This window comes from Acomys russatus, chromosome 31 (genome assembly GCF_903995435.1).
Source record: "Acomys russatus chromosome 31, mAcoRus1.1, whole genome shotgun sequence".
NCBI classification, from domain to species: Eukaryota; Metazoa; Chordata; class Mammalia; order Rodentia; family Muridae; genus Acomys; species Acomys russatus.
The window spans coordinates 3,900,687-3,923,921 of record NC_067167.1 but is presented as its reverse complement, the minus strand read 5'-3'; the positions used below and the strand labels follow the sequence as shown (position 1 = coordinate 3,923,921).

The 23,235-nt window shown below is 52.0% G+C and overlaps 1 protein-coding gene across 1 annotated transcript in view; it reads right to left on the bottom strand.

The window, feature by feature from the left end:
* Positions 1–414, bottom strand: part of Kdm4b (lysine demethylase 4B) — a 64,925-nt gene extending 64,511 nt beyond the window's left edge. The window contains exon 1 of the mRNA XM_051139930.1: positions 287–414. The gene's annotated coding sequence lies outside the window, so the exon portion shown is untranslated. The remainder of the gene's footprint in view (positions 1–286) is intronic.
* Between the last annotated feature and the right edge of the window lie 22,821 nt (positions 415–23,235).

The window sequence follows — 23,235 nt, the reverse complement described above, 5'->3', positions numbered from 1 at the left end:
GCCCGCTGCCTGACCCCAACTTCTTGCTGGAGGTGGATAATGGGAACAAGCCCCACAGCCCCACAGCCCACAGAAGGTGCTCCAGAGATGGAGGCACAGGGCAGGTGGTCCTAAGCTGCAGGTCCCACCTCAGTGCAAGAGGACCTCAGTTACCACTGGACAGGAACACAGACTCCACTTATAGGCTACCAGGCCTCACCAGGCCCAACCCCAGGCTCCACACTCAGGCCAGTCAACCTGTCTCCCAGAGCCCAGAAAATCACCTGGGCTTGGCCAATGTACTTACCTGGGGGTTCCAGGAGGTTCCAGGGGACTTAGGTGGCCAGATGACCTGGGCTCAAGGAAGCAGGCAGGGCTGCTTCCTGTCAGGCACCTCCAGTAGCAGCAGTGTCCTGCAAAGTGCAGATGAAAGCTGATGACTGAAATGCAGGGCTGCAGTCCTTGCCTGTCCGGTCCTTCCAGCACCGCCTCCACCAGGGGCAGTGACCTGGCACAGCCCTGTCTGGCCCTTGCCACTTCTCAACAACATGTAAACTGTCCTCATCTGCTGGCCCACTGTGAGCTAATGCAGTGAGAACTGAGAGCAGTCAAATGACAGCGGAGAAGCTTCTGGAAGCCAGAAGCCACAGACAAGTACTGATTTTCAAATTTAGTCAAGTGTGATGGCACATGCCTACTACCCCCAGCACTTGGGAAGTGGAGGAAGGAGGGCAGGAACCTGAGGCTAGCCTGGGCTACATAATACTTGGCCTCAAAAAGCAAAGTGTCTGGCTCCTTTCAAAGTCCCTAACCTCTAGATGGAGGTCAGTGCAGTCTCCGCCGGTAAACCACCATCTAGTGCACAGGGACCCAAATCCTCAGGTCTCAGTGATAGGAAGTGCCACTGTGGCACCAGGACCTTGTGACAGGAGCCTGTGGCTGAGATTACCAATCTGCAACCATATGCCCCAGTCACAATGTCCTGGGCTCCAGCTGCCTTCACCTCTGCTCAGATGTCCAGTCCTGCCTGACATGGCCCATCCCTGAGGGAAACTCGGCCCCTCCCCCCACTTTCTAAATAGTGCCAGAATGACAACTTCCCTCCCAGCACCCAAGGCCATGTAACACCATGCCCCACTGTCACCTTGTTTTCAAGACCCCCTGGGTCAGTCTTCCCAGGCCCAGCAGCAGCAAATGCGCCCTCCCCTGCCCCCCCCAATCTGGAGACTGCCCCTCCCCCTGGGGCTCCTCCTGACTCTGTCCCTGCCGTTGCCCTGTCTGCTTCTGGGCGCCCAGCTGCCCAGCACCAGCTCACAACCTGTCTGGCAGAAAGAACAGAGAAGCCAACAGAGGGCCAGAGAGATAACTCTGTGGGTCAGAATGCTTGCTGCATAGCTCGTGGACTTGAATTCAAATCCCAGCACCCAGGCAAAGGGCGGAACTGGGCTGCCAGTTGGAGTGGGGTTGTGGAGTGGGGACGGGGGTGTCCGTGGAGACAAGAGCTTGCTGGCCATCAACTCAGCAGAAAATAATGTCAGACAGCTCGGGATGGCAATGCTCCAAAAATTAAACAAGTACGGATGAGGGGTGGCTCAGGTGGCTGGGTCCCAACCGCAGCAGTAATGAGAGACCTGGCCCTCGCTAAGGGCATGCAAGAGCTACCAGAGACTAGGTTCCTGAATAGATCCACATTGAAGGTTTGTGCTGAGACTAGACCCATCAACAGGGAGGAGGTAGGTTTTGTTCAAGAAAAGTTCCTGCAATCTACATGGAAAAGAATGTATTTAGACCCTGACCTCACACCACACACAAGATTAATTCTAAATGGGTCCAGACCAAATTTTAAAATCAAACATCAAACTCTAAGAAGAGTTATGGCCTTGAAGCAGGTGGCTTTCAGACAAGATGTAAGAGAAAACATGCCCTGGGCTCTGAACTCAAAGGCTGCCATAATAAAAGGAAGAGGCAGCCTAGGAAATATCTGAGAGCCACAGGCCTAAGAAGACCAGCATCCAGAACATATAAAGTCTTCACTGGGCGTGATGGCGCACGTCTTTAATCCCAGCACTCGGGAGGCAGAGGCAGGTGGATCTCTGTGAGTTCAAGGCCAGCCTCGTCTACAAAGTGAATCTAGGACAGCCAAGGCTACATAGAGAAATCCTGTCTCAAAAATTAAAACAAACAAAAGTCTTCATCACTCAATAACAAGAAAACAAAGGGCCAGCATCCAAAATATACAAAGAGCTCACCATTTGTACTGGCCAGTTTCACATCCAGGCTTTATAGGGGCTGGAGATATGGCTCAGAGGTTAAGAACACTGGCTGGGGGCTGGAGAGATGGCTCAGTGGTTAAGAGCGCCACCTGCTCTTCCAAAGGTCCTGAGTTCAATTCCCAGCAACTACATGGTGGTTCACAACCATCTGTAATATGATATGATGCCCTCTTCCAGCCTACAGGTGTATTTGCAGGCAGAGCACTGTATACATAATAATAAATAAACCTTAAAAAAAAAATGGCTGTTCTTCCAAAGGCCCTGACTTCAATTCCCAGCAATTACATGCTGGCTCACAACCATCTATAATGAAAACTGGTGCCCTCTTCTAGCCTGCAGTTGTACATGCAGGCAAAACATAGTATACATAATAATAAATAAATAAATCTTAAGAAAAAAAAAAATCAGGCTTTACACAAGCCTGTAGATTATTTTCTTAATTAGTGACTGGTGGGGGAGGGCCCAGTCCTGTGGATGGCTTCAGGTTCTATAAGAAAGCAGGTTGAGCAAGCCATAAGCAGCACCCTCCACAGCCTCTGCATCAGCTCCTGCCTCCAGGTCCCTGCCCTGTTGAGTTCCTGTCCTGGCTTCCTTCAGTGACACACTACAATGTGGAAGGGTAAGCTGAGTAAGCCCTTTGCTCCCCAACTTGTTTTGGTAATGGTGTTTCATCACAGCAACAGAAACCGTAACTAAGGGGCTGGAGAGATGGCTCAGCAGTTAAGAGCACTGACTGTTCTTCCAAAGGTCCTGAGTTCAATTCCCAGCAACCACATGATGGTTCACAATCATCCATAATGCGATCTGATGCCCTCTTCTGGCCTGGAGGTGTACATGCAGGCAGAATATTGTACACATAGTAAATAAGTAAATAAATCTTTTTTTTTTTTTTTTAAAGAAAGAAACCATAGTCCTGGAGAGATGGTTCAGTGGTTAAGAGTGCCTCCTGTTCTTCCAGAGGTCCTGAGTTCAATTCCCAGCAACCACATGATAGCTCACAACCATCTATGATGTGATCTCTGCCCTCTTCTGCAGATAAAGCACTCATATACAATAAATAAATCTTAAAAAAAAAAAAAAAGAAAGAAACCATAACTAAGACATCATTCAACAACAAGAAGACAAAAGACCAACATCCAGAACACATAAGGGGTCTTTACTACTCAACAAAAAGACAAGGGACCAGCATTCAGGACACTGCCACTCAAGCAAACACAAGCCATAAATGGTGAGGCAAGGGTCTGAGCAGACACTTCCTCAGACATTCGTGGCCAACAGAAGCATCTGCCTGGCATCACAGGGACAGAGCAACCACACTGGGGATGGAAGAGCCTGCTTTTGAGCTGGCACTGGGCATATGTGAGTGTGAAAGGGCTGTGGGATAGGTGAAGAGTTGACATGCTTGAGTGGATGGCCACTGCTCAGCATCACAGCTCTTGTAGAGTGCTGTTCTCCAAACAAAATCTTCCCAGTAGGTCTGCAGCAACAACTCTACCACAGCATGCAGGTCCTAACGCTGTCCATAAGGGTGTCCATGTCCACCCAGTCCAGACCAGCCACCAGAGAGACCAAGGGACCAAATAATGCCATTGCCTCAGCAGGCAGCACTGCCAGTTTGGATAAGAGTCAAAGAGAGCACGCCTCACATGACTCCTCACTCCTCCCCAGGCCAAGTCCCCAAAATGGCAACCCAGGTAGGACAAAGCTGCTGCAGACCCCTCTTAGCCCCCAGACAGGCACAGGAACAGGAGGCGCTTCCACAGTGAGCTTCTGGGCCCATCCGTGTCTCTTCCCAGAGCCCTTGGAATGTCAGCCATTAGTACCAGGCCACAGTCCTGGGTTCTCAATGAAGCCCTGGCTGAAATGATCACAGAGACAGCCAAGTGGCTCAAGGGGGTGATTCCTCTAGCACCCACTGTCTTTCAGAGGGGTCAAGACAGATGATCAGGGACAGGCCACACAGGCTTACTGATACCCTTTGATGTGATGTAACAAACAACCCAGGCACCCAGGCCCCCTCAACTCCCCAGCAAGGCAGTAGGAAGCATGGCAGGGAGACTCAAAGGCTGGCGCAAGGCATGGCGGTGATATTGTCAAGAAGACGGATGAGGGCAGTGCTGGCCACAGTGCCAGGAAGACAGGAAAGGCCACACTCTGCACCCTGTCCCAGGCAGCAGGGCCCCTGACCACACCATCCCAAGCCATCACCATTGGAGCCAGTCCTCAGATATGCCTGGAGACCCAAGGCACAGGCTGGGCCTGGCAGGCAGGCAGTGAGGACTCCTGGAGTCCTGAGGGGTAGGGCTTGAAGCCAAGGTGACAACAAGGAGGCTACAGATGGCAGAAATAGCCAGGCCACTGGCTTCTGCCAAAGGCAATGCCCCAGCACAGGGGGATACAGAAGCCTCTCCACCTTCCTTCCCTAGAAGAAATCAAGAATGCAGACCTAAGGCCCTATCCCCAGCAGCACACCACCGCCTTCTACAGGACTCAGCCCTCCGTCAACAGCCCCACCACCTTGAATTCTGATATTACTGTTGTGTCTCACCCATAATCACCTGCCACCTGAGGACAACTGGAAATACACAGCCACACAAGAGTCACACATTGCCCTGAGGGGACAGGTGGCTAGGCAGACCATGGACAAACATCTTAGTGAAGGAATGAAGGCTAGATGCTGTGAGTACAGCCTGAGTGCAAATGGGCACATTTTAAATGACTTTACTACATTTGCACTAGTTTGTCTCATATGTGTATGCACCATGTGTGTGGCAGTCAGAGGACTACACGAGGAGTTGGTGCCTGCCACCACGTGGCCAGGCTTGGCAGCAAGCTCCTTACACACTTGAGCCCTCCTGTTGCCCTGTGTAGTTAGAGTTTTGGAATTTAGGGCTCTTTTTAATTTTAATTTTTTACCTTCTTTTTGTTTGTTTCTCTGTGTACCCTTGGCTGGCCTTTGCCTCTCTGAGCACTGGGATAAGAGGCATGCACCACTGTACCTGGCAAATCTTGGTTTCTTTTTATCTTTTTTTTTGGGGGTGGGGGTGGGTTTGGGTTTGGGTTTTTTGAGACAAGGTTTCTCTGTGTAGCCTTGGCTGTCCTAAACTTGCTTTGTAGACCAGGCTGGCCTCGAACTCACAGCAATCTGCCTGCCTCTGCCTCCTGAGTGCTGGGATTAAAGGCATGTGCCACCACGCCTGGCCAATTTTGATTTTTTAAAAAACACAGAAATATGGGGCTGGAGAGACAGCTCAGAAGTTAAGAGCACTGTCTGTTCTTCCAAAGGTCCTGAGTTCAATTCCCAGCAACCACATGGTGGCTCACAACCATCTATAATGAGGTCTAGTGCTCTCTTCTGGCCTGCAGGTGTACATATAAACAGATCACTACATACATAATAATAAATAAATAAACCTTATTTAAAACCCACAGAAATACTATAAGAATATGTTTTCATTTTAATGCCAGGTATGGAGATATGGGACTGCTTCGAGTTGTCCACTACAGCTTACTATGATTTGCCTCGTGTTCTGGCGAGGGCATGATTTTGCTAGCTGCAGGTAGTTTCTGCAGTTGTGTGACATTTGGAATTCTGGGAACTTTTCAGAGGATATATAAATGCTAGGGCCCAGAGAGGTTGCCTAGGTTACTGGTTGGTGGTTCGTTGCTTGAAGTTTGTTAAGTAGTCATGGCAAAGAAGAAATTAGATATCCTGACAGCAAAGATCAAACCTGCCCCAAGGAACTCGATGTCCCAATCAGCGAGACTAGTCTTCAAACTCATGACTTTAACAGGGATCTCTTTCCTTTCTTCTCTATCCTTTTCCCCCTCATATCTAGTGTCAGAAGGTTGAAAGGATGGAAGAAAAGAGGTGGAATATAAGAGGACCACAGTGCAGTGCAGGACGATGCATGCCTATCCTAGTTCTCAAGGGCTAATGCAGAGGATTTATGAGTTTAAGGCAGCCTGAACTACAGAGCCAGACCCAGCCTTAAAAAAACAAACAAAAACAAAACACAACCAAACCAAACAAAAAACCAACAAAAACACCCAGCAAAAATAAAAAATTTAAACTGTCAGGCATGGTAGCATACACCTTTAATCCCAGCACTCAGGAGCAGACACAGGTAGAAGTCTGAGTTCAAGCCTGGGCCAAACAGGACAGGACAGGACAGGGCTACACAGTGACACGTTATTTTAGAAAGAAAGAAAGAAAGAAAAAGAAAGAAAGAAAGAAAGAAAGAAAGAAAGAAAGAAAGAAAGAAAGAAAGAAAGAAAGAAAGAAAGAAAGAGTGTGGTGGTCCACACCTGTAATCCCAGCACTCAGGAAGGCAGAGGCAGGCAGATTTCTGTTGAGTTTGAGCCCAGCCTGGTCTACAAAGCAAGTACAGGACAGCCAAGGCTACACAGAGTGGATATTGCTCAGGATTGTACTGTGACACTTGTTAAAATAATATAATGGAGTCTCAATTACTTGTGTGATAGCCGGTTTAACACTTTAAGAGAAAAACTAATTTAGTCCCAGCACTCAGGAAGCAGATGCAGGCAGATGAGGCCAGCCTGGTCTACAAAGACAGTTCCAGGATAGCTGGACTATTACACATAGAAACCCTGTCTTGAAAAACAGAGAGAAAGAGACAGACAGACAGACACAGTTTTATAAAAATAACATGAACAGATGGGTGGGTGGATGGAAGGATGGAGGGATGGGTGGGTAGATGGGCAGAAGAAAAGTTAAAGGGATAGGTAAGATGTCCACCTAGATTAGCTGTACACACAGACACGTTTCTCAGCTTGGAACTAGACACTGTGACATGCCTGTACTTATAGTGTGCACAGTGGCCTTGCAACACTGATGAGAGTCTTTAGAAGCAACTGCAGTCCTGAGGCAGACAGCACAAGGCTAAGCTCCTGGGAGAAGCACCCAGGAATCCACCACAGGGTGGCCAGTGAGGGTGTGCTGAGAACACTGTGGCTCAGGAGCCATGCACACCATGATGTCAGTGGAGGAGAGGAAATCACCAACAACCCAGGGAGGAGACACAGGGCTGGACCTCAGAGAGCAGATAACAGATGGGCACAGAGGAAAGCCAGGAGATGCCCTTCTCTCTCCACAGTTTTCCTGGATGGGGACCAACAGTGAGCTCTCACAGCTCTGTGGAAGAACGCTGAGTGGATGTATCAACCATCAATAAAGCGCTCTTTAGCCAATCAGCTGGGCAGAAGGACAGAAAGTGGAAGGCGGGGCTTGCTGGGGGAGGAAGAGCAAGTGTGGCAGTTGAGGAGGGAGACAGTTGACTAGGGAGAAGGATGGGGGAAGAATGGCCAGTGGAGCATCATGGTAGCAAGTGCTTGGGGTGTATGTATTATGTATCAGTTTAGAGTGGTTTGTTTACCATAGTTTAAGAATAGATTTGTATTAGTATAGTTTCTGCCCAGCGTAGAGCTGACAGCCTAAAAGTAGGCTTCGGACTCTGTGTCTTTATTTAGCAATTTTAGGCTGAACCCATACTTTTTAAATGTAACACAGCTCAAATATCTCCCTTAAGATTCACAAGGAACACAGAGTGGAGAGGCCACACCTCTAATCAGTTCAGGTCTCCCAAATGGGAAGCATCCACACCAGGGCCTTCTGCACCCACACTAAGAGGACACAGTGGCATTTCTTCTGCCACACCTGAGACCTGACCTCATCAAACCCCACATAGACTGTCACTAGGGCTGTTCCCAGTGAGAAAGAATGACAGGAAGTGGGCCACTTGCACCCTGACTTCTCTACTGTCAAGCTACCACAGAGTCAAGATGGGGCCTATCAGTGCTGAGCGACAGATCTGATAACTTGGCCCAGCCTAGAGGGAGTACACACTCAAGCACTAGAGATACAAAGGACTCTGTCCACAGTTGCCTGAGATGGCTCAAGCAAAGGACAAAGAGAAAGGAGAACTTGAGGCACCCTCAGAGTTCCCCCATGTGGAAGCTTCAGGAAAGACACCTGGGAGCCTTTCCAGAGCTCCTTGCTAGTGCTGGCTCGATGTGCCCCAGGTGTGCCCCAGCAGAGCACCCCGCCACTGTGGGAACAAGAAGGTCCTGCTTGCTGGTAGGCAGCCCCACCTGGAGTGTGAGCTTCCGGTTCAGGAAGCCTTATCACAGAGAATGAGGCAGAGAACATGAGTGGGAGCGCACATCTGCAAAACTGACCTCACCCACAAACATGCTTGAGCAAGCACAAACACGCACCGTCACACACACTCACTCAGGCAAATAATCAGCGTCATTAAATAACACCCATCAGGCTGGGGTGACTTTCCAAGGACTAAAATAAGAATGTCCCCAGGACCCCCATGGGGGAAGGAGAGTCAACTCCCTCCACAGGCGCACTGTGTGACACACAGGCCCACACATACACATCTATACACATAAAATAAGTGCACAAAAAGTTTAAAAAACTAAAACAATGAAATAAATCAGTGCTGGGATGTGGGCAGGGAGCAGGGGCTAACAGCATAGCTTCCCATCCCTGGCTCTAGAACCCCACAGCCTTCCTCAGAATGGGGAAGCAGACTGGTGGCAGCTACTTGTCTCTCCTATGGAAAGAGGTGGCAGGTAGCACCCAGCAGCCAGTGGCACTGGTGAAAGACACACAGCCCACACCCTGCGGAGACAGCCTCCTGCACATGCTGCAGGCCGCTAGGTCCGTCCTCAGCTACTCAGTACCAGCCTTAGCCAGTGTCTGTGTACTGGCCCATGAGCCAGCCTTGCATCCGACACCATAGCCAGTGTCTGTGTACTGACCCATGAGCCGGCCTTGCATCCAACACCATAGCCAGTGTCTGTGTGCTGGCCCATGAGCCGGCCTTGCATCCGACACCATAGCCAGTGTCTGTGTACTGGCCCATGAGCCGGCCTTGCATCCAACACCATAGCCAGTGTCTGTGTACTGGCCCATGAGCCGGCCTTGCATCCAACACCATAGCCAGTGTCTGTGTACTGGCCCATGAGCCGGCCTTGTATCCAACACCATAGTCAGTGTCTGTGTACTGGCCCATGAGCCGGCCTTGCATCCGACACCATAGCCAGTGTCTGTGTGCTGGCCCATGAGCTGGCCTTGCATCCAACACCATAGCCAGTGTCTGTGTGCTGGCCCATGAGCCGGCCTTGCATCCGACACCATAGCCAGTGTCTGTGTGCTGGCCCATGAGCCGGCCTTGCATCCGACACCATAGCCAGTGTCTGTGTACTGGCCCATGAGCCGGCCTTGCATCCAACACCATAGCCAGTGTCTGGAGGACCAAAGATGAATGAAACTGGATACCCCTGCATCCCTGGGCTTCATTGCACCCAGTGGCCTGGGACCGGTCTCCTCATCTGTCACCGCCTCCTCCTTGTGGAATGGCCAAGGGAGCCCTCAGAGTTACTGCTCAGGGCAGGTCAGCTAGCAAGGTAGTCAGGGGAGTCTGGTCCACATACACATGGACACACATGCACAAAATGCATGGGCACACGCATGGACACATGCACACAAGTGGACACAAACACACACACAAGCGCTGCCTACCTGGGCCGGCAGGCCCCATCCCATCACTACACTATCCCAGATGGTGAAGGAGACACAGGGCAGGACATGGCTTGCCCAAGGCCACCCAGCGGTGGGGATATAGGGGGCACGAGGACAACAGTGACATGGTGGGAACACTGAGAACACAGATCCCAGCCTTCAGAGAAGGGAGGGAGAGGCTACTGCCACTCTTGTCACCTCACTAGGCAGATGGCAGAGCTAGAGAAGCCTGTGCTCCATGATACGCTTCAAACCTGCCGCTGGGAACTGAGGGAAACAGTGAAGCCAGGGACAACGAAGTATCGCAGCGAGGGCCACCACGGAACAGTGCCCCCTGGGATGCCCACACTGTCAGACATCACTAACTGTCATGGCGTTGGGCCCAGAGAGGCTGATGGTCACGCACCCCAGGACACACCCTATGGGGGACTCAGGAGAACACAGCTCAACAGGAGAGAAGGGCCAGGACAGAGACTCAAACAAGACAGCAGGGTCCAGGGTGTGGGACATCGAGGCAGGAGGATTGGAATTTCCAGGCTTAGCCATAGTGAGACCCTGCCAAAAGAGAGCAAAACCAAACCAGATGCCAAGCAAAACCAGAAATATTCCATACTGCTGGGGTGTGGACACTGGAGCAGCCATTCTAGAACATATATTGAGTATGGCAAAAAATAAACACACACGGATCTGCAGAAAGTCACACATGCACAACAGCCAAAAACCCAAAGAACTCAAAACATCCATCAAGGACACAGACATATAATGGGACCCATGCAGTCTACGGAATATTACTTAGCCATAAATGGTAACCAGGCTCCAACCCACATTAAAAACCTTGATAATATCATGTCAGTGGGAGAGACTCGCCATGCAATCTCATCCCCAGTCACAGACAACAGGGATATCCCTTACAAAGGCTGTCACCAGCCTCAGCTGCAATCCTGCAGTCTGCCACCCAGAGAACGCGGGGCACTGTCTCACATCTACAGACTTCCTCACATGAAAAAGAGCCTCGTGAGGCCGGGTGTAGTGGTGCACGCCTGTAATTCCAGCACTGGGGGAGGCAGAGGCAGGCAGATCGATATGAGTTCAAGGGCAGCCTGGCCTACAAAGTGAGTCTAGGACAGCCAAGGCTACACAGAGAAACCCTGTCTCAGAAAAAAAGAAAGAAAGAAAGAAAGAAAGAAAGAAAGAAAGAAAGAAAGAAAGAAAGAAAAAGAAAAAGGGCCTCGTGAAAACATGGGGTCATAGGATCTTCATCTCCATCACCAGCTTGAAGCCCCTTCACAGCCTTGGCCCACCACAAAGCAAGACTGTACTGCAGACACCCACAGCAGGCAAAGCCAACATATGCAAGCTTTGGTCCATGTCTAGAGAGGCTGAGAGGAAAGAGCGGATGGAAGGACTAATCGAGATCGGCTTCTCTGGAGTACTGAGATGTTCTGGAAGAACAGGAACAGGCGCTGTGGGAAAACAAGTGTGTCATGCTTAGAGACATGTATGCATGCATGCATGTGTGTGTCAGTGCCTGCTTCAGAGCAGGAGGACTGGACTCCACCCACAGCTCCCAGGATGGAGGTGCAGCCTGTGATGACAGCACTGGGGAGGTGAAGCAGGATCATCCATGAGGCTCTCTCTGACCAGCAGCCATGACAGCAAGCTCCAGTTTCATTGAGACCCTGAGTCCCAAGACAAGGTGGAGAGCGACTGAGGGGAATTCCTAGGGCTGTCCTCCAGCCTCCACATGCACATAGACAGACACAAAACTTGAGAGGGGCAAGATGAATCTGGGTAAAGGGGCTTGCTGCCAGCCTGTGAACCTTGGACGCTCCTTTGTCTGGGAGCACCACCCCAGGGCGTTTACATGTGTGGTCTGTCTGTCCTTGGGAATCTCTGCCGGTGACTGCTTCTGCCCACATCACCTGCAGGACACACAGTGCAGGGACAGCGCACTGGAGGACACCAGTCAGCGCTCCCTGGTGCCTATTTCTTACCTCAGGCTAACATCCCAGGACCTGGCCTGACACATGAGGACTCGCCTTGGGACACAACTCTGCAGCTCATTTTACACACACACAGACACACACACACAGAGACACACACACACACAGACACACACATCCCGGGCAGGGATTGGTTCTCTCCTTCCTCCCTGTGGATCCTAAGGAGTGAACTGGTGGTCAGGCTTCCCAGCAAGCCCCTTTACCCGCTGAGCCAGTCATCACCTCTGCAGCTGTCTTTCACACCACACTTTCTGGAGTGTGGGGAACGCTGCTGGGGCCTGGTGTATGGGGCAGGCACTCACCCCTGATCCATGCCCTCCATGCCTCTAGGAAGCTGGATGCAGCCAGGTAACTGCAGCCATGCTCAAGCCACAGGCACAGCAGATGACAGGGATTATGAGGCCTCCCCTCATCTGTCCCACAGGACTGCTCATCCTCCCCGTGCTCCTCAAGTAAGCCCAATAGTGGGCCAAAGGAATGGCTCAGCAATTAGAGCACTGGGTGCCCTTGCAAAGGACCAAGGTTCAATCCCAAACACCCACAAGGCAGCTCACAACTGTCAGTAACTCCAGCTCCAGGGGATCTGATATCCTCTTCTGGCCTCAACAGGCACTGTGAGCATACATGCGCACGCGCGCACACACACACACACACACACACACACACACACACACACACACAAATAAGTAAAAATTTTTAAAAAGCAAAGGCCTGGCATGCCTTTAATCCCAGCACTCAAGATGCAGAGGGAGAGGATCAGCCTGGTCTACACAGAGAGTTCAAGGATGGCCAGGGCTATTACACAGAGAAATCCTGTCTTGAAAGACCAAAAAAATAATAAAAGCAATAATAATATGTGCACACAGCCTCCCCCACCCCCACCCAACACACAATAAATACTATAAAAACACTAAAACCCAAAACTATAACCATTTCTCAAAGCAAGGGGCTGGGACTGCAGCTCTGATGGTCCAGCATGTGAGAGGGGCCAAAGCTGGCCTGTCCACAGTGGGGTCATCTTAGTAGAAGGCCACCCAGAAATGGCAGGTATGCCTACTACAGGGTTACTGCCATGCAGCAGGCAAAGCACTCAGTACTGTGACACAGGGCTCCTGAGGGAAACCCACTGCCCATCTCCCATGGGGCCCGGATGCTGGGGAGACTCAGAGACACCCCACAGCCTTGAGCCCAGCTCCTCCCTGCCTGCCTCCAAGGGTCCCGGTCCCTTCCTCCTATCCTCTACCCACCAGCACTCAGGATAGACAGATGTACATCCCAAGAAGCCTCAATGCCCTGAGGCCCAGTAGCCCCTGGTCTGGTTGCCCACAGTGCCAGGACAACCTGTGCACATCGGGCTCCACTCATTGGCTGCTGCTGCACCTGCTCCAAGCACACTCAGCCTGGTACACAGAGAGAGCAAGAACAGCACATCACCCCAGCCTCCTCCACTCCAAGCAACCATGCCAAGCAGCTGTAGGCGCTCAACTGGTAGGGAGCCACAGGGACAGACAGAAGCAGAGCACAGGAAAGGCTCCCTGCACTGAGTGAGGCTACTGGTGTCTCTAGCCTGGGATACCTGCTAGCCAGGGACTAAGATGCTATGGCTCCCAGCAGCAGGCTGAAAGGATGGTGGGAAACTCCTTTAGCCACCCCACCCCGCTGCGCACAGGTTACCAATGACTCATAACAGGGGCGGGGCACCTAAATTCCTGGGGCTCTGCTCGCACAGCAGCCACAGTCCCTGTCCCTCTCCCCACATCCTCTCTGAGATGGTGGCACTCTGCAACCACTTATGGTTGACCCTAATTGAAGGTTGCCTAATTGAAGAGACTGTAAAGAAATCTCATGGAGAAGACACTGGAATTTGGAGGAGCTGCTGAGACCCGCTGGGATCCCCATCACAGCTGGCCCTTTCTTCCCACCATGCTCAGGGGTCCCTGGCACATCCCAAGCCCAGGGTGGCTTCTGCCGGCTCTATGGTAAGAGGCAACCCTTGGAGAACCATCATCCCGAGGCAAGGAATCATGTGACTCTACACCCCATCCCCTGGGACTGGGCCACCCTAGGCAGCAAAGGGGCGAAGTGTCTGGAGCTACCCTGTAAAGGCAATGTGGCTGGTGTCTGCCTGGAGTTCCTTCCACCTGCAGCACACACAGGCACAGCTGCCACTCCAACGGGCCCACAGGTTAAGGTCTGAATCTGCCACTCTCCCTTCTGTACCTGTGACCTAGCAGGGCAGTGACCACAGCCTGCCTTACAAACTTACTCTTTGTCCACTATCCAGGGACAAGCAGCCTGGCCCTCCAGTTGATGAGTAGGAGGAACAGCCTGGGCCGGGATGCCCAGATAAAGGTCTTGCTGTGCAAGCATCAGGACATGAGTTTGAACCCTCAGAAATCATAATAAAGCCAGGCACAACTGAACAGGCCTGCAATCCCAGTACTGCGGAAGGGAGGGGGGAGGGTCTCTTGGGGCTGGGGAGATACCTCAGTGGGTAAAGCACTTGCTGTACAAGTGTGTGGAGCTGAGTTCAAATCCCCAGAACCCAGAAAGCTGGGTCAGGAGCATGTGAGCTAGGAGGTAGACACAAGAGCTAGAGGGCCAGCTGGAGACAAGAGGCTCTGTCCTTAGACAGTTGAAGCAACAACCCACAACCTCAGGCTGTCCTCTCACCTCTACACTCACCCTGACGCTCATGAGCATGCACAGAGACAAGAAAGAAAGAGAGAAAGAAAGAAAGAGAGGGGGAAAGAAAGAAAGAAAGAAAGAAAGAAAAGAAAAGAAAAGAAAAGATAGACTATAGCCCCACCCCACTCTACCCAGGGGCACAGATGGCTTGGCAGGAACTTGGCCCCAAAGCTGTCTATGCAGGTAGGGAGAGGAAAAAAGGATGGAAAGAAAGGGGGACAGACAGACACAGCAAAGGTGAAGGGAGCACTGCAGTCTGAACATCTGTGAATCTCAAGACATGAACAGGACAGGATGAGGCAGGCATGAGCCCTGCTCCCAGACAGAGGCTGCCTGCTCACAGCCAGGCCCTTGCCTGGCAGAAGCTGCCTCTAGAGGGTGTTGAAGTTCTTCCTACAGCCACTGGCCCTGGCTCAGGGAGGCTGGGGGTCTGGTTTTGATGTGTCACCCAGGGGAGAGGGGGAGATCTCATGAGGCCTGAGGCTGGGGTATGCACAGGGCTCCTGTGAGACTCACAATTCCTAGGGAGTTGTCGTGCAAGGTGAGGAAAGGCCGCTCACCCCTAACTAGGAAGCTCTGTCCTTGCTGACATCCACTTAGTGCAGGGATGAACCCAGGACCTCACTCACATACGCCAGGTGAGCACTCGCCACTGAGCCACACCCTGACCCAGGCCTTATTTCTTTGTTGCTGTGTGTCTAGGGTGCGTGTGTGCGAGTGTTGGGGACAGAGGTCAATATGGGTGTCCTCCATCACCCTCTCTACCTTATCTCCCTGGTCTCTGAGGTCTGGAGCTCACCATTTTACTTAGGCCAGTGCCCAACACCCTCATCAAGAAGCTAGGGCTGCAGGCACACCTGGCTATGGCAGCTCTCTGTGCAAGCAGGTATTTGTGCTTACACAGCTGCAGTTCCATATACTAAGCCCTCTTCATGGCCATGGTTTTGTGGCTGTGTTTCACTGGCCATCCTCCTGCCTCCACTTCCTGAGTGCTGAGATTCACACACAGTTTACGTGGTGCTGGGAAAGAAACCCAGGGCCCAGCACATGCTAGGCATGCACTCTGTCCACTCAGCCCCAGCCCTCAGCTTTGTTTTTCAGTAGCCTTTACTTTTCTGGAGTGGCTTTGTGTAGTGATGCCTCATGTTCTCCTGTCCCCACAGTGAAGGGCACAGCAGGTGGGAAAGTGACAAAGCCCCAAACACCTTATCCAGCCAAGAGGGGCACCACAGAGCAGACTGCACCCAGTGGGGGGGTCAGTAGAAAATCCACTCATCTGAGACTTCTTTTTTAAAAAATCAATTTATAAGCCAGGCGGTGGTGGCGCACACCTTTAATGCCAGCAGAGGCAGAGGCAGGTGGATTGCTGTGAATTCAATGCCAGCCTGGTCTACAAAGTGAGTCCAGGACAGCCAAGGCTACACAGAGAAACCCTGCCTCAAAAAACAAAGCAACAACAACAACAAAATCAATTTATAGCCAGGCGTGGTGGCACACGCCTTTATCCCAGCACTCAGGAGGCAGAGGCAGATGGATACCTGTGAGTTCAAGGACAGCCTGGTCTACAAAGCGAGTCCATGACAGCCAAGGCTACACAGAGAAACCCTGTCTTGAAAAACCAAAATATAAATAAATAAATAAATTCATAACTTAGATATTGTTTTTGTGGCATTGGGACCGAGCCAGGCCCTCGTACCTCACTGTCACTGACCTGCCTGGTTGGATACTAATTTAAGGCTTCGGGAGTCACTGGGCCCCTGTCACTCTCTCTGAAGCTCCAGTGTAGGAACACCCCCACAACTTCAGGGGCATCATTGTGGAGTGAAGGCCAAGATTAAAGAATGAGTCAACTTAAGTTGATTAGTGACAAGTTGATCAAAGCAACAGGACAGGGCACAGCAACAGGGAGGGGCGTCAGAGCCGCCTCCACAGAGCCAAGGCAGCCAGGGTGGGACCTGCACAAGGCTGGTCGCAGGGGGAGCCTGTCTGTACAAGCACAGGCCTGGACTAGAGATAGCAGGCCAGTGGGGTGCAGGAGCAAACAGAAGCACTGGGCATTGAGAGCAGACCGAAGGGTGGGAGCCGGGACAGAGAGGCAGGTGGCTCCACAGAGGGCTGAAGAGCAAGGCCCAGCTCTCATGTGGAGGGACCCGGATGAAGTCCTGGCAAGGTGTAGGTAAGAGCCAGCTGCACAGAAACCACTCTCAACCCCAGGGGTGACCTGGCCACAATGGACTGAGCCAGTATGGACAGCGGGGCAGAGGAGAATGCTTCCAAGAGCCTGGCCCCCTGCCCTTGACCCTCAAGGCCACCTGGGGGCAGGAGCATGTTGGGCACTAACTCTACAGATGGAGGGAGCCCCCAGATGCTAGGCAGAGCAGGAAAGACGCCCGCCTGCAGGAGGCCTCAATCCAGACCTCTAAGACTCTGACCATGGCCCTAACTCCAAAGAGGGTGGGCCTGAATGCAGTGCCCCCCCCCCCCCATCACACACACACACACACACACACACACACACACACACACACCCGGGCCCTGCAGTGACAGGTCTCTCCCGAGACTGGCCATCTGCTACAGTCTGCTCCCTGTCCCTTATTACTAGGAACTGGTAGTTCCAAGCTTGTTTCTGGAGCAAGTGACGATCCCCAGGCCACTAGGCCTTGAACCCTCCATCTCACCTCCAGATCTAGAGATAAGCATCAGGGAGTATCCGGAGGCCCTCACCTTTGCCCCTCCCCATGCATGCACAGACCTCACTGTTGGTGGATGCTGGGCTGGCCAGAGCATCCCCCCCCCTGCACTCCCAATGAGTCCCAAGGCCCCTGGAGGGAAGCCTTTGGACAACCTGCCAACTGACGAGCCAGTTGACTCCCCCACGGGTTTCAGGTGGCACAGGGACAGATGGCTACCTAGTGCTGAGACTCCCAGGACAACGCGAGAAGTGGGGGCAAAACAAGGGGCCAGAGCCCAGGAGAGGAGGGGGAGCAACAGTCAAAAGTCTAGGCCAGGTCTAGGAGGGCTGGGAGAATGGAGGGGTCCCCTGAGATGCGGAAGGAAACAGGCTGTGGGCTGGGGACAGATATCCACAGGAGAGTGACCCTTCTGTGTACTAGGCTGTCTCCTCTGTAGTCCTCTCCGATGGAGCATTAGAGAATCAGTTGTCACCCAGACCTGCACATTCCCAACTCAGAACACACACACTCACAGGGGCACCTGGATATGCACAGGCACACGGAGCACCTGGCACAGGGACATTTCCACCCCAAACACCTAAATACCATACGGCAATCTGTGCAACCCAATCTCACATGAAAACTCGCCCAGTGTCTTGAAAAGGGGGATCCTGCAAGTTTAGATATGGGGCACTCACAAGATTTGGGGGGGAAGAGGGGAAGACGAAAGCCGGTTACAGCTAGAGCAGGATAACAAAAAAAGAAAAAAGCTGGCCCTGTCTGGGGACACGCCCTCCTGGTGCCTCTGAAGGCAGCAATTACTGGAGAATTAAAGAGAGTGATTAGCCCTTTCCTGGTAGGGGGGAAAAGCCCCTGAAGGCGCAGGTAATGAGCCCATTTTGAGGCAGGAGCTGTTTGGGGACAGTGGAGTCTCCCAGCAGGGGGACTGTCAGATACACAACTAGTGGGACACGGAGATATCCCCCCTCCCCCCGGGGCACCCAACCTTCTGCAACCAAGATCCTCAGCGCCTAAGAAGGTCCTGGCACCAGGCTGCAGGCTGAGCAAATACTCAAAGGAAAAGATACACTCTTTCTTTTTGCTTTTTGAAACATGTTACAAGATCCACCCTCTGCTGGTTGAAAAAACTAGCGACTCAGGCAAAGACACTTCCCCAGGTGTTACTGAATTATTAAAGCAATGCCATTCTTTCCCCTCCCCCAGTCAGACAGATGGGACAAGGGAAAGCTCAGGAACGGCCCCAGTTACCCCATCAAATCTGCAAACCCGGACCGCGGCAAACCAGAATCCCTCATACATCCATCTGGCTCACCGCAGCATGAAGCAGAGCCCCCAAAAGCCCCCAGGACACAGTAGAAAAGCCACCTCTAGCTGTCTCCGGGTTTGCCGGGCTTCTCTGGAGAAACAGTGGCTGTTTGTTGGGGACGCCCTGGACGGTGTGCACGCGGACAACTGCACATTTTCAGGGTTTACAGAGAAGGGAAGCTGGAACGCAGAGGGACCAGGGGACGGATGCGAGGTGGGAAGGCTGCCATTGCAACAGCAGATACGTGCACTATTTATTTTAACTTTTAAAAAATGCAGATTACATGGTGATTTAGGGATTCTGGGACACGAGGGGGTCAAGTTTGTATGGGATGATGGATGAGTGTTGGAGGGGACAGCATTAGTGTCCCCTAAAGGAAACCGAAATGCAAGCGGGGGAGCAAGGGCTTGGAGTGGGTTATTTTATTTTTAAGGATTTCGGGGTGATGAAGAGATGGCTGGCCCGGGCCACCCACGCTGTCATCTTTTGTGCCCTGGAAAGGGGACGCGGCGCCCCGCCCCCGCCCCGCCTTTGTCCGGCCCCATAGTCCCCCCCCCCCCCCCCCCCAAAAAAACACACACCCTCCTTTCCCAGGCACACAATCGTTTTGTCGATCAACAAACAGCAGCTTCGCCCGAGCGGACAAAAGCGAGGCGTACCCCACCGACCCGCGGAGCCGAGTAGGCCGCAGCCGAAGCCTCGGCCTAGAGTGTGCGCAGCGGCCGCGAGGCGCGGCGCGGGGGCAGGCATGGCGGCTGCGCGGCCCCCCGGAGGGGCCTGGAAAGCTGCGGAGCGCGGCCGCCGACCGCACACTCACCTGGAGCGGCGCGCGCGGCCCCGAGTGTGGACAGCGGGCTGGGCGGCGCGTGCTCGGCCGCCTCGCGTCGCCGCCGTCGGGCCTCACTCGCTCGCTCGGGCCGCTCGGCTTCTGCCTTCGCCCCGTTCGTTCGCTGGTTCGATCGTTCGCTCGCTCGCGGCCGAGCCCTCAGCAAGCGCCTCGGGCGGGGAAGCGAAGCCTCGAAGGGGCGGGGCCGCGGTTCCTCCTCGGACGCCATTGGACAACATGCCCACGCCCGTACGCTGATTGGTGGCAGCTGACAGCTCCGCCCCTCCCCTCATCAACACCGAGCGACCCCGCCCTCGGCGACCTGGGGCGGGCGCAGGCACACGACCTCTTCCTTTCATTGGTTCAACCACGAGGACGCGCCGGCACCCACTCACGTGCCTGGTGACCGGCTCAGCTCTCAGTGGATGTGGGGCACGCCCGTCAAAGGGGACCCAGCCAATCCGGCAGTGGTCGGGTTTAGGCTCGTCCGGAGCGCACGCAGATTGACAAGCGCATTCTTAGGGACCTCGGCTGAGAGAAGCGCGGATTGGTGTTTGGTACCGACCTCTGCGCGCCGATTGGTTGGGACTAAATGTCAATCGCAGTCTTTGCTGCTCCGGACTCCGCCCTGTTATCAGGCGGCTGCTGAGTACGTGATTTCCTGCACAACATCAGCACCAAGTCCCGGAGAAAGTGGTTCGAGACCCTGTGGGTCAAGATCTGGGGCCAGAATTCGGGCAAAGCTGTGCAAGAGGCCGAACTAGGGTAGAGAGGGTACCAAAAGCTGTCCATTTTGCACTCCCTAGACGTTTAGGAATTCCCTAAAAACATGCATGAGTTCAGCCGGAGAAGTTCCGAAGCTCGGCCTCTGCTTCCCCTCACATGAACTGATAGCTGTGTCCACGGAAAATTTTGCAGTAGTTCAGTGGAAGAAGCGATTCAATTCCTTCTCAGACTTTCCAAAGTTCTGTCCAGCTCCAGCATGTTGCAAGTTGGGGGCCTGGGCATCCAAGTTCCGGCTCCAGGCACAGCTGTGGCTCTAGGGAGCATTTAATTAAGGTCTGATATCACCCCCCCCCCCCCGGTCAATATGTATTTATAATGTAAAGTTTTTGCCCTTTAGAGGTCAGCGGGCAACTCTGAAGTTGACTCTCCTGCCATCTGGGTGCCAGGATCAAACTCAGCTTATCAGGGTTGGTCACAACCTCCTTTACCCACTGAGCCTGCTTGCTGGCACACCATCATTATTTCTAGAACAACCCTGGGTAACCAGCATTCCTGTTTTATGGGGCAGGACTAGAAGTCCTTTGATTTTAATGTCTACTATTCGGAAAGTACCCTCCCTAGAGCAAGTTCTTTGTGCACCCAAGATATTTGCTCCATCCCGTAGTCTGTTCATTCACTAACTCCCAAGGTTATGCATAAATTATCCCAAGGTGGATCACTCTTGAATTGTTTCCCTTGCTCTCTGTCATCACCTCGCCAGCAGAAGTTGAGGTGGCAGAATCAGTTCACAATCATGCTGAGTTACATTAAACCCTGTCTCAAAAGAAATAGGAAGCAGGACGTGGTGGCGCACGCCTATAATCCCAGCACTTGGGAGGCAGAGGCAGGTGGATCGCTGTGAGTTCGAGGCCAGCCTGGTCTACAAACCGGGTCCAGGACAGCCAAGGCTACACAGAGAAACCCTGTCTCGAAAAACCAAAAAAAAAAAAAAAAAAAAAAAAAAAAAAAAAAAAAAAGGAGGAAGGTGAGACACCTCAGTGAGCTTGCCTTCTAGCCAGATGACCTGTGCTTGACCCACCCACCCCCCAGAGTGGAGGAAGATTCCTTTGTCCTCTGACCTCCACAGATGGCATGTGTCTACTTGTGCAGGCATACACAGACACACACAAATGAACTCCGACGTCTTGTCAGCCATGGCAGTCCACAGTCCCTGGCAACAATTACCTTCTGAGCCTCCAGATGTCTTGACCACTGCACGCACAGACACAGAACCCTGCGTGGTCATTGCCACCATATTTTCAAGGGTAGGTGATCTATGTGAAGGGCGAGGAGGTTTCTTAGATTAGGAGTGGATTTTATTAAATTTGCTATAGACAGGTGTCCTAAACTGGAAAGCTGCTCTAAGGTTAAGATTCTGCTCTTCACGAGGGGTAGGGGGGCCCCTTCACACCTTTGATGCCAGCACTCTGGAGGCAGAGGCAGGCAGATCTCTGAGTTCTAGGTCAGCCTGGGATATTGTGCTAAGGAGTTAACCATACCCCATTGTATTTGATGAGTGTGATTTTTTTTTTTTTTTTTTGAGACAGGGTCTCTCTGTGTAGCTTTGGCTGTCCTGGACTCACTTTGTAGACCAGGCTGGCCTTGAACTAATATTGATCCGCCTGCCTCTGCCTCCCCAGTGCTGGGATTAAAGGCGTGCACCACCACGCCCGGCTTGTTTTTGGCCTTTTTTTTTTTTTTTTTTTAAAGATTTCTTCATTATGTATACAGTGTTCTGCCTGCATGTGTGCCTGCACTCCAGAAGAGGGCACCAGATCTCATTATAGATGGCTATGAGCCACCATGTGGTTGCTGGGAATTGAACTCAGAACCTTTTGCTCTTAACCTCTGAGCCATCTCTCCAGCTCTGTGCTGGATTCCTCTGTCAACAGACCTTAACTGTCCTGAAACCCAGTTTGTAGATCAGGCTAGCTTCAAACTCAGTGAGAGCTGCCTGTTTCTGCCTCTCAGGTGCTTGGGTGCACCACCATGCCCTGCAAATTTTGTTTTGGAGACAGGGTGTCACTATGTAGTCTGGGCTAGTCTTTATTTTTATTTTATTTATTTATTTGGTTGTTTTTGGTTTGTTGTTTGGTTTTTCGAGATAGGGTTTCTCTGTGTAGTCCCAGACTGCCCTAGCAGGCTAGTCTTGAAGTTAAGACCTTCCTGTCTCAGGCAGGAAATATAATATCTCGTTCACCCAGCTCTGCCACTCAGTGTCCTTAAAAAGTAATCTAGCTGTTGTTAAGAGGGCTTGCTGTGTCTGTGTGTGTGTAAAAGCACTTCTAGCCAACCATGACAACACACGTTCCATCTCCAGGACCTACAGGAGGAAAGCTGACTTTCAAAGTTAGTCTTAAAAACTGTTAGATGTGCCAAGGCTACACAGAGAAACTTTGTCTCAAAAAAGAAAAGGTACTCTTTGGGTGTTTCGTCTGCATGTTTTGTGTGCAGTACCTGCAGAGGCCAGAAGAGGGCATTAAGTACCCTGGAAGTGGAGTTACAGGAAGTTGTGAGTCACTACATGGGTGGTGGGAATCAAACCCAGGTCCTTTGCAAGAGCAGCCAGTATAATGTATACATAGCAAGTCTATAAATGTACTTTTTTTTTTCTTTAGCAGTCTCATCCTTGCCTTGAGACTCCCAAGCTCATTCTGAACAAAATTAATCTGAACAATCTAGCAATCTCCAATGCTATAGGTAGGGGACATGGCCCTGCTGTGTCCACCCACCAACCACTCCACAGGGAGCCCACTACAGAGAACACAGGCATACTAGGACTCACAGAAGGCCAAGACCCTGGAACAGCCTCCCCCCTATAGGTGCTAGGGATTCTGGTCCCACAAGTAAGAGCCTGCTGCCTTTCCCTGTACTCACCTTCAACATCTAGTTGCTGTCTGTACAATCGTAGAACCTTCTAGAACAGGGGCCAGAAAACTATTAGTTAAAGGCTTAGGCAGTAAAGTGTTCTCTGCTTTCATAACTATATAGTTTCTGTTCAATCTACTGGGTGGCACTGACTTCAGCAAGAGCCAACGTGGATGAGTCAACAGCTACATCTGTATAAAACTTTATTTGCAAAACCGAGCTGGGGGGGGGATGGCTGGGGTTTGTTTGTTTGGGTTTATTTTTGTTGTTGTTTCATTG